Source organism: Chrysochloris asiatica, unplaced genomic scaffold (genome assembly GCF_000296735.1).
Source record: "Chrysochloris asiatica unplaced genomic scaffold, ChrAsi1.0 scaffold00282, whole genome shotgun sequence".
Lineage (NCBI taxonomy): Eukaryota > Metazoa > Chordata > Mammalia > Afrosoricida > Chrysochloridae > Chrysochloris > Chrysochloris asiatica.
The window spans coordinates 2738015-2748927 of NW_006408800.1; the positions used below are offsets into that span (position 1 = coordinate 2738015).

Consider the following 10913-nt stretch of genomic DNA (forward strand, 5'->3'; position numbering starts at 1 on the left):
GCAAGTAAAGTTTTACTAACAGTAATACAGAAGTGAGTACAAGCATTCATTGACAGAGAACTTCCAGAGGTTCAAGCCAGATTCAGAAGAGGATGTGGAATGAGGGATATTATTGCTGATGTCTAATGGATCTTGGCTGAACACAGATAATATCAGAAAGATGTTTACTTTTGCTTTATTGACTACGCAAAGGCTTTCAATTGTGTGGCTCATGACAAGCTCTGGACTACATTGCAAGGTATGAGTATTCCTGAACATTTAATTTTGCTCATGAGGAATCTGCACATGGACCAAGAGGCAGTTGTTCAAACAGAACATGGGAAGAGTGAATGGTTTAAAATTAAGAAAGCTGTGCAACAGGGTTGTATTCTTTCAACATACTTATTCAACCTGTATGCTGAGCAAATAATCTGAGAAGCTGGGTTATATGAAGAAAAATGTGGCGTCAGGATTGGAGGAAGACTCATTAACAACCTGCGGTATGCAGAAGGTGCAACTTTGCTTTGCTGGAAGTGAAAAGGACTTAGAAGTATTTACTGATGAAAATTATAGAGCACAGCCTTTGGTATGGATGGCATCTCAATGTAAAGAACACACAAATCCTCACCATTGGACCAATAAACACCATTCTTATCAAGGAAGAAAAAAATTAAAGTTGTCAAGGACTTCATTCTTCTTGGATCAACTATCTACTCTCAACAGAAGTCAAGAAATCAAACGATGTATTGCATTAGACAAATCTGCTGCACAAGACCTTTTTAAAGTAATGAAGAGCAAAGATGTCAGCTTGAAGACTAAGGTGCACCTGACCCAAGCCATGGTATTTTCAATAACCTCATATGCATGCAAAAGTTGGACAGGGAAAAAGGAAGACTGTAGAAGAATTGATGCTTTTGAGTTCTGGTGTTGGAGGAGAATATTGAAATTGCCATGGGCTGCCAAAAGAACCAACTGATCTGTGTTGGAAGAAGTGCAGTCAGAGTGTTCCTTAGGAGCCAGCATGGGCAAACTTGGTTTCTCATACTTCAGACATATAGTCAGGAGGGACCAGTTGCTGGAGAAAGATAATCATGTTTGGTAAGGTGGAGAAGCAGACAAAAAGAGGAAGATGAAATGGATTGGCCAAGTGACAGCATCAATGGGCTTTAGTGTGGCAAAGATAGTGAGGTTGGCTCAGGATCGGGCAGTGTTTCGGTCTGCTGTGTACAAGGTCACTATGAGTCGGTACTGATTCTATGGCACCTAACAACAACAACAACAAATCTTTATGGGTGGAGAAAGCCTCATCTTTCTCCTGCGGAACAGCTGGTAGTTTTGAACTGCTGACCATGAGATTAGCAACCCGATTCGTAACCACTGTACTACCAGGAGTCCTGGTGTGGCCCTGTGGGCTAATGCATCAGACTGCACATTTGTTTGATCTGCAAGGTCAATGGCTCAAACTCACCAGCTGCTAGCACCTTGGAAACCCTATCCAAGGTTGCTAAGGATTGGAATTGACTTGACGGCACTTAACAACAACAATCCCTAATGGCTATTGGAGGGAGCTCAAACGTTGTGAGTATCCTTTTAAAACCTGGTGGGCCCTAATCACCTAATCATTTCAGTGTAAGTAGCTGGTTTTTCTAATTAGAGGGGATGGATACCTTAAGGGCTAATAGTCACTGAGAACTGCTCACATGATTATGATTAGTTTCAGGTGGCTCTTAAGTGGATACGCACAACACTTGTGCACACACACAAGTCATGGAATTGACTATACAAGTGAACCCATAGAGTTCAAACGTATGTTATTTAATGGTCAATTGTATATACTGTAATTATCTTAGGTTTCCAAAATATAATGTGGTTCTCATAACTCTTAAGACCTTTATTGGGAGGTTATGCTGGTTTTATGGATTTATAATCAAAGAGTGCTTAAAATGGTGCCTGGCACGTTAAGTATCAAGGTTCAGTGAATAAAACAAAATGCAGGTGGTAATCCTCTTTATTGATTAGCATTTCTTTGTGTAAAAGGGTTAATGAAATAAAGCAGTAATGTTCTTTAAAAACCTTAAGTATATTTACTGTGTTTTGATGTGAATAAAAGATTCAGTTCAAATTGGGCCTCCCCAAGAGTAATTAATCAGAGCCTCTTATGTGTTTCCCATTGCATGCTGTAATATGTATGTGATTTTTAATATATACATGATTGTTACAAAAGATTCTGATCTCCTGGTGAAAAGGCCCTCAATTTTTTTGCTCCTTGGACCCCCCCTCAACACTCCTTTCAACCAATAACAATTAGTGTCTGCCGGGGTCCAGCCTCGACAAGGGAGTGAGTACATGAAGGTGGGATGTCTGGAGAGGCGAAAGAGAAAGAAACACTCGGAGACCAGAGTGGATGCAAGCTGACAGGCAGATAGTCCTGCTGCCAAGAATGCACACAGAACTAATTCTACCCCAGTCTTTTATTCTTATCAAGGAGGAACTTGACACAAAAGAGAAAAATGAAAAAAAATGTGGTTCTTTTGAGACAGGACATGATGATTCACAGGTTTTATCTTAAAATAGCTTATCAAGGGCATCATGCTTCTCGTGATAATCTAAAATCCTTTTTTCCACATGAAAAGATCAAGCAAGCTATTACAGATTATCTATTGACTAATAATCCTTTCTTCCTTACTTCTGTAGCTTCAGGGAAGGTGAGAAACAGGTTTTAACCTTTCTAATGAAGGTGAGGTTTTGCCTCCACCTTCCTTTTCCTTGTTCCGGGTTCCATATCCAAATGCTACAATGTTTATTATACTCTTGGGGAAGAAGAGCGTCTGGATTAAACTGATTATACCCGGGGGCGGCCTGAGGGGGCTGCCACTATCATCCTTTAATCAAATATTCCCAGAATTTACCATTCCATTCCAAATGAAAATTCTGGGCAGTTTTTCTCCAAAACCTTTTCTCATAATCTCATTATACTTGTTCCTGCTTTTCCTGAGTCATTTGAGGAAGCTTTACTGCCTCAGCTCTAGAAGGGGTTTCTGTCCCATTGTTGTTCATGGACATCAAAAGTTCATGCTTTAAGTTAATATCAAACATAACTAAATAGTTAGATAACGAGCAGTTCTGACATTCCTCCCAGGTGGCCACCGCCTGTTCCTCAAAGAGATCTGTTCCCAAGACCTCATGCACTGCTAATACTTTTAAGGCAGTGACATTCAAAGTAGTGCCATTAAAAGAGGCATTACGTATATTGATATCAAAAGAAACCATTTACCCATAAGCTACAAATACCGGAGTTAAGAGCATGAACAAGTACAGAATGAACAATATGAGACTAGAAGGAATTGTACAGAGGTAACCATCCAGTGAGTTTGCAAAAAGCCTATGAACCCGGGACTTCAGGAGGTCACTTCCTTGGCCCTCAGGGTCCATGGCTCACAATTCTGAGGAGGGCCTCGGGATTGGATTTTCATCCATTTTGTCACAGGGCCACAGATTCTCAGTACTTGTGGATGCTGTCGCCAGCAAGTGTCAACAAAAGGATCAAAGAAAGGAAGAGTTTATGATTAGTATAAAAATATTAGCACATATTATATATGAGAATATCTGATATTTCACAGACTTGTTTTTATATCTGTTTCTTCTGATTGATCACTGGTAGCAGGTTAATGTGACTATATTAGGTTGACTAGATTCACCTCTTCTCTATTCAAAACATTCCAGGAGGGGAAGTGATTTTGGCCATGTCTAATATGGATTCCTTATGTGTGGCTCTGTAGGTTAATGCGCTGGATTCCAAGCTTGCTTTGAACCGCAATGTAAGTGGCTCAAGCTCACCAGCCACTCCTCGGAAACCCTATACAGGGTTGCTAGCGTAGTGGTTACGAATTGGGCTGCGAACCTTAAGATCAGCGGTTCGAAACTACCAGCCACTCCGCGGGAGAAAGATGAGGCTTTCTACTTCCATAAAGATTTACACCCTCGGAAACCCTGTATGGGATCGCTATGGGTCGGAACCGACTTGATGGCACTTAACAACAACAACAACATGATGTCACTTAACAATATGTATTGTAGGGTGAAGATAGTCTTTTGATAAAACTGCACTTTTTGTCTTTTTCCTTCCAGCAGAGTTGTTGTTCCCAAATGTAATACTTGAAAAGCAGGGCCGTAAGTCACTGCTATACACCAAGAGAAAATCCAGTCTAACACTTGGACTAACCATAAGTGTATACACTGAAAATAAGACACCGAAGAGTTAGCTTGAACCCTTTCTGGATCAGGATGGGAAGTATATAAATTAGTGAAATATGCATGAAAAGTCCACTCAGTAATGAGGCAAGCAAGTCCTTGGGATTTCTCCCCTTGTTTTACTTAGGACATCCACACTTTTAAAAAAACCCAGTTGCTCTTGACACTTAACTGTGTGGAGCCCTTGTAATTCCTCCTTACATACCTTGCCTCCTTTCCCCTGATTATAAATGGTTGGCATCACTTCAATTGCTAACTATTAACAAGCTATCAGAATGCCTTTGCTCAGCAGGAATGGAATCCACTTGGATTTGGGTTGAACAGGGAAAGCTTTCTAGAAACTTTTAATTGGTCTTTAACAATGAATAAAGTTTGAGTAGTTGATGATTGGGGTACGTTTTCCAATGATTGTCAGTATGGGAATGAGACAAAAGAATGGAACGTTTCTTTTGTGATTAATTATCCACAGAAGGGACATGAAGGCTCACACAGGGAAGGATGGAGTGCATGGTGTTAGGTATTTGAATTCTGGGATGTTTACTACACTGAATGGTTCCCAAGAGAAGTGAAACGGGTGATTCTTTCATTAAGTTGTTTTTGGGTGCCATCCATTTGGTTACAACTCAGAGTGAATGTGTGTAAACCCAGAACCAACCACTGTTCAGTCCTGTGCCAGCCTCATAATCTTGCAACTACTCTGTCAGCCATCTTGTTGAGGTTCTTTTTTTTCCTTACCCTCTACTTTTCTAAGCATGATATACTTCTCTGGATACTGGTCCCTACTGATGACATCATGAAAGTAAGTGAAATGAAATCTCACTATTTTAGTTCTAAGGAGCATTCTGGCTGTATTCTTCTTTGTTTATTTGTTTATTATCATGAATTGGTGAAGGTTTACAGAGAAAATCAGTTTTCCATTCAAAAATTCATGTGAATTCTGTTTCATGTCATGGAATACAATCCTCACAATATAACATCCTTTATCCCACATCCTGCTGTGTTCCCCATTTGTATTATTCCTTCTTTCAGAACCTTCCTGACTTGTTAAAATGTCCTAGGTCAAATGCTGCTCTTTTGATCTCAAATAGTTGATAATTCTAAGGAGTAGGTACTGCCCTTATGTTGTTGTGTATAGGCCTGTGTATTGTTAGGCTGAAAATTAAGCCGCAGGGGTGAATTCAAGTCCAGGTTTGAAGGAAGACTAAGGGCCATAGTATCTGGGGTTCCATCAGTCCCTATGCAGCCAGAAAGCCAAATCCTTTTTAAGATATTATGGTTTGTTCACATTTCCCACAATCTATTCAGGACCTTCTAATGTGATTATTTCCAATGCAGGTGGCAGTGGTAGCCAGGTACTGTCTAGTTCTTCTGGTCTCAGGGTCATAGAAGCTGATGCTTGTGTGCTCCTTTAATCCACTGGACTAATTGTTTCTGTGTGTCTTTGATTTGTATCATTCCTCTTCGTTCCAGACATGGTGAGACCAATAGCTACAGCTTAGATGGCCCAAGCTTTGAAGACCCATGTTGCTACTTACCAAAGTTGATTTAAAACAATGTGTACTGTTGGTTTTCTTGCTTTTAAGTGCTGTCAAATATATTATGACTCATAGCTACTCTTTATAGGCTTTCTAATGAGCAGCTGGTGGGTTTGAACCACAGACCTTGAGGTTAACAGCCCAGTGATTATCCTATGGTGCCACACAAGGACTCTTCTTTGTGTACTATGCTATGCTGGTTGATTTTGGTGTTCCTGGAGACTATGGTCCTGAGCCCAGTGACTCATTACTTCAGGGTGTTTGGTTATAGCAGAGTTTTCATAATTTCATTCTGTGTATACTCTATTATATTCATAGATACATTTGAAGTGTAGTAAACACATATGTAAAAATATCTTGTCAAACCTATTTACATTTATGGATATGGTCCCATTCTCTTCCTTACACCTGTTCAGCTGTGTGTCTATTTATGCACTCACTGACAGATGATCGTTATCACAAGATTGTTTATATAACAGTATTTACATGTGTTGTGTTTAACTCTTGTATGCAGCCTAGTGTCTTTCTTTGCCTTCATTATTTGTTTTGCTAACCCCCGTATTATCTAGGAGTGCAGTGACTCTGTAGAATGAGCCCAAGGTTGGTGGTTTGAGCCCACCAGCCACTCTGCAGGAAAAAGATGAGACTTTCTGTTCCTGCAAGGATTTACTGCCTTGGAGATCCTATACAAGATCACCATGAGTCACATTAACTCAACGGCATTTAATAACAACAACTCTTATTATATATTGCCTTTCCCTTCACCCAATTTAATTTGTTTACTCTCTAGACAGTGATTCACACTCTTTTTCCCTCTCACATCTGATAACTACCTAAGAATGTTATTTTTGTGCGAAAACACATTATTGACTTTGTAATAGTCCTCTCATACAATATTTATTCTTTTGTGATTGACTTATTTCACTCAGTGTAATACGTCTTCTAGTCACGTTCATGTTATGAGGTGTTTCACAGATTGTTGTTCTTTTCTTTTTGTTTTTGAATTGGCAAATGTATTTCTTCCTATTTTTTTTAACAATTTAAAAATGTACAGAAATAAACTAAATATTATTTTTAAAAATTGAAGAGAATTTGAGCTCAAACAAGATACAGTTCTATCTGAAGGCAGCTATCTGGTAAATCTATTCTATTTAGTGGATTAAGCATATTCAATAATTACAATTTTGATGATTGTTATTCATAATTTCATTAGAGTTATGATCTTTAAAAAGCAGAAGCAGGCTGTTGAGATTGGGGACAAGAAATTCCCAAGGAATATTCAAGTTCAGTTAGACTCTTCCTGATCCATTTCCATCCCACTCCCCTATATGAAGATGTAGCAACCCCAGAGAGAGAAACAAAAGTGAACCACTGCAGTCCCTTCTCCCCACTGACACCAGTGGGTATAACCTTATAACCTGTAGATCTCATTTAAAAGGATCTTCTGATTTAAAAATAATCTCTTTAGAAATCTGAGTAATGATACAACTGATACATCAGGCCACTGCCCAAGGCAAAATATCCACTTCTGGGAGAAAAATCCATGGTTTGAACACATGAAATAGTCTTCCTTCTAACAACTGAAAAGTTTGAAAATACTGTACAAGAAGGAAATGAACCGATTCTGACTGCTTCTTTCATTTTGTCTGAGGCAATTGCCAAGATTCCTGTATAAGACTGAAGGTCAGAGAATTAACATCCGTAACTAAGTTCATTATTGCTTTTCTCATCTTTGGGTTTGGTTCATGGAGAGAAGACTCTTGATTGTATATGTTTAGCACTTCACAATTAGAACCACCAGCCACATACTGTCCATTCCTTGATGTGGCAATGCTTAATATTGCCATCATCAGCAAATCTGCTAAGGCACTTCCTAGAATTCACATCTCAAATGTAAACTTCCAATGCCCTGAAGAGGCGTATAGTTTCTTGCTATCTGAAGAGAACGTGGATGCTGCAACCCTTCCATTAATTTTCATGCTACCAATAGGTTCTTTAGTCTTCACTGACAGCAAATGGAAATAACCAGCAAAACCATTTAGGAGCAAGAAGGACCCATCTGGAGAGACTTTGAAGCTCCTCAGTATTTTCTCTTTCAAACCTCTCACTTGATGCACAGGAATGAACTTTCCCACCAACACATCACACACAAAAAGGACTTTGCCGTGGGTTGTTTTTGTTGTTAAGTGCCGTCGAGTTGATGACAACCCATAGCGACCCTGTATAGGGTTTCCAAGGAGCAGCTGGTGAGCTTGAACCACTGACTTTGTAGTTCAAACGACTTTGCATTCTGACACATTAGCCCACAGCACCACATTAGGCTAAAACTTCTTCTCTATTAGCACTAAAACAACCTTTAAAACCAGAAACATTTCCAAATCGATGCTCTGGATCTTAGGATTTATTTTTCCATCAACCCAGCAACCATCACAACTTGAGCACCAGGATGGAACTGCACAGACAAGATCCGAGCACTAGTAGGACGTTCAGCGTTAGTACTTTGGCAGTTCTTTATTTTCAAGATTCCTTTTGAAAGAGAAGTTGATGTGGATATGAAATTCTCAGTCCTTTGCAAGAAGTCATCTTCATCCTTTTTGCTTTCATGGTCTGAAGATGGTTTCCACCTATTAGTCTCTGCCCAGGCAGGTACTCTCCTCATGGTATGTGGAAATTCTTCTTCAAGTCCCTTTTGAAAGTGTACTTTCACTGGCATTTTTCATCATACCTTTCCAAAATCGATTGTTCATCATGGCAACTATTTCCTCATCTTCATTGTCTTCATCCACCCAAACTTATCTGTTTTCAGGGGGGGAGTTTTTGTTGTTGTTGTGCTCAGCTGGGCCAGTGGTTTCTGCTAGGATGAAGGGGCAGCATTTGGGGCTGGTCCAGCCGGCCTTGCTCTGGTTTCTGTTTCAGTGTCATTAGTGTAGCTTCCCTCTGGTACTCCACTTTGATTTCATTGGATTCCTTCACACCAGTGACGGCGTTGGGCGTTGGTTTTGAGAAGAAATGCAGGCGGTCACATGGAACCCAACTGTGTTTGCATCAGAACGTCTAGCTTTCTGCCCCCACTTGATTCTTAAAGTTACATTGTTACATAACAATACATTGTGTGTAAGTAGTCTAGTTTGCTAATCCATTTTTTCATTGATGAAGCATTTAGGTGGTTTCCATATATTTACTCTTGTGAATAGTGCCGCTTTGAATATGAATATGGGTGTGTATTTATCTATTTGTGTGCTGACTCTTATTTCTCTAGGATATATATATATATATATATGTCGGATTGCAATTTCCAGTTTTAACAGGAAGTACCATAATAGTTTCCACAGTGGTTTACCAATGTACAACCCCACCACCAGTATATAAGGGCTCCAGTCTCTCCACACTCTTGCCAACATTTTTTTTTTTTCTCTTGTTTGCTGATAAGGCTGTAGTGAGTTGACATTTCATTGTTATTTTGATATGCATCTTTCTAATGGCTGCTTATTTCTTCACGTTTGTTGGCCACTTGAATGTCTTGTGTGTGCGTGAATTATCTGTTCATGTGCTCTGCTCATTTTAAAATTGGATTGTCTTTTTGTTGTTGTGATATTTAAATTTTGTATAATTTTTAGAGATTAATCTCTTGTCAGATATGTCATTGCCCAAAGTTTTGTCCCAGTCAATTTTTTTTTTTTTTGTGTGTGTGTGTGTATGTGTAAAATATCATGTGTTTAATTTTTAGGAGGTTGCTGTCATTGCCATCTATATTGTCTTCTGTTAGTGTGTTTTAGTTATGTTTGAAAGTGCATTTACTGAGATGGGACATTCCCATTAGAAAGGACAAGGAGACCAGCCTGGAATAGCTAGAGTGACAGAAGATACATCTTCAAAGAAAGATCATCATGAAAAACCCAAAACAAAAATATCAGTATGACTGGCTACTACAAGAATAAGCAAGCTGTTCACCGGGAAGCCATCAAGGCAAGCAATCAAGTTCCTTCAGGACAAACCCCGCTTTAAGACTGAAACTAAAGGGGAACACATGAGTAGGCATGGTCTACTGGTGAGTGGAAGAGGCATAAAGCCAGCAATGAAGAAATGGACTGAATTCAACCACAGTCCATAGACTCCCACTGACCTGGAGAAGAGAGAGAGAAGAGGAAGGGCTGGTTGGTCCAAAGTGTGGTGAGACCTGGGTACACCTGATCCCATGGACAAGGGCATAGCCACAGAGGGCTAGAGCTGAGAGTGAAGCATCCAGTTGATATGAAATGATGGGAGATGCACTAGAACACCCAAACTTGCAGATAGTACCCATTTGACCTACCTCAATGGCTTGATAATCAGAACTCGACTAGAGGAAGATAAAAAACAAACAAAAGATGAATTTTTGATAAAGGAAACGAGGGTAAATTGGTACAATTTGATGAACTTGACCTATACTCATGGAGGTGGTGGTTGGTGGTTACGTGACTCATAGTGACCCTGTACAGGGTTTCCAAGGCTGTAAATCTTTACAGGAGCAGAAAGCCTCATCTTTCTGCCATGGAACAGCTGGTAGTTTTGAACTGCTGACCTTAAGATTTGCAGCCCCTGTCATAACCACTATGCTACCAGAGGTAGTAGCTCTAAACACCAACAGAAAGGGAAGGAGTCTTACATCAAGTATCAATGCTATCTCTTCTGTACACAGGGTAGATAGAGATGGGTAACTTAGACATTGGCTACCTAAAGTGAATGGGCAATAAAGGCATAAAGTGACTGGCTTACAAGGTTTCAAGAGGGAATTTAGTTTAAGTGTGTGTGAGGAGAAGGTAGATTCCCCACTGAATAGTTTTCATCTTGTCTAGATTGGTCTGGTAGAAAGAAATGGGGATAAGATTTTTATGATTCAATAGTGAGTGATTGTTATCATGACTAATGGAGACTATTTTGTAAAAAAAATGCGAGAGTAGTTAATCTTATAGTCCAGAAACAAAGGACCCTAGGACTATCAAGGGAGAAGAGCACAAGAGGAAAGCAAGACCTTATCCAGAGAAGCAGCAACACCAGAGATGAAGGCAGAAATTGGGACATGGAGAGAGGGAGCAGCTGAGGACTCTATAAATTCATGGGAAGAGAGGGACTGAGAGCTGGCGGCCAGGAGGCAAACTTGTAGAATGT

At 39.8% G+C, this 10913-nt stretch overlaps 1 protein-coding gene and 1 pseudogene across 1 annotated transcript in view; one reads left to right on the forward strand and one right to left on the reverse strand.

The window, feature by feature from the left end:
• Positions 1-10913, forward strand: part of LOC102815532 (ATP-binding cassette sub-family A member 13-like) — an 857870-nt gene that overhangs the window by 401243 nt on the left and 445714 nt on the right. The gene's annotated exons all lie outside the window — the stretch shown is intronic.
• On the reverse strand, positions 7230-8569 carry LOC102840414 (annotated as a pseudogene).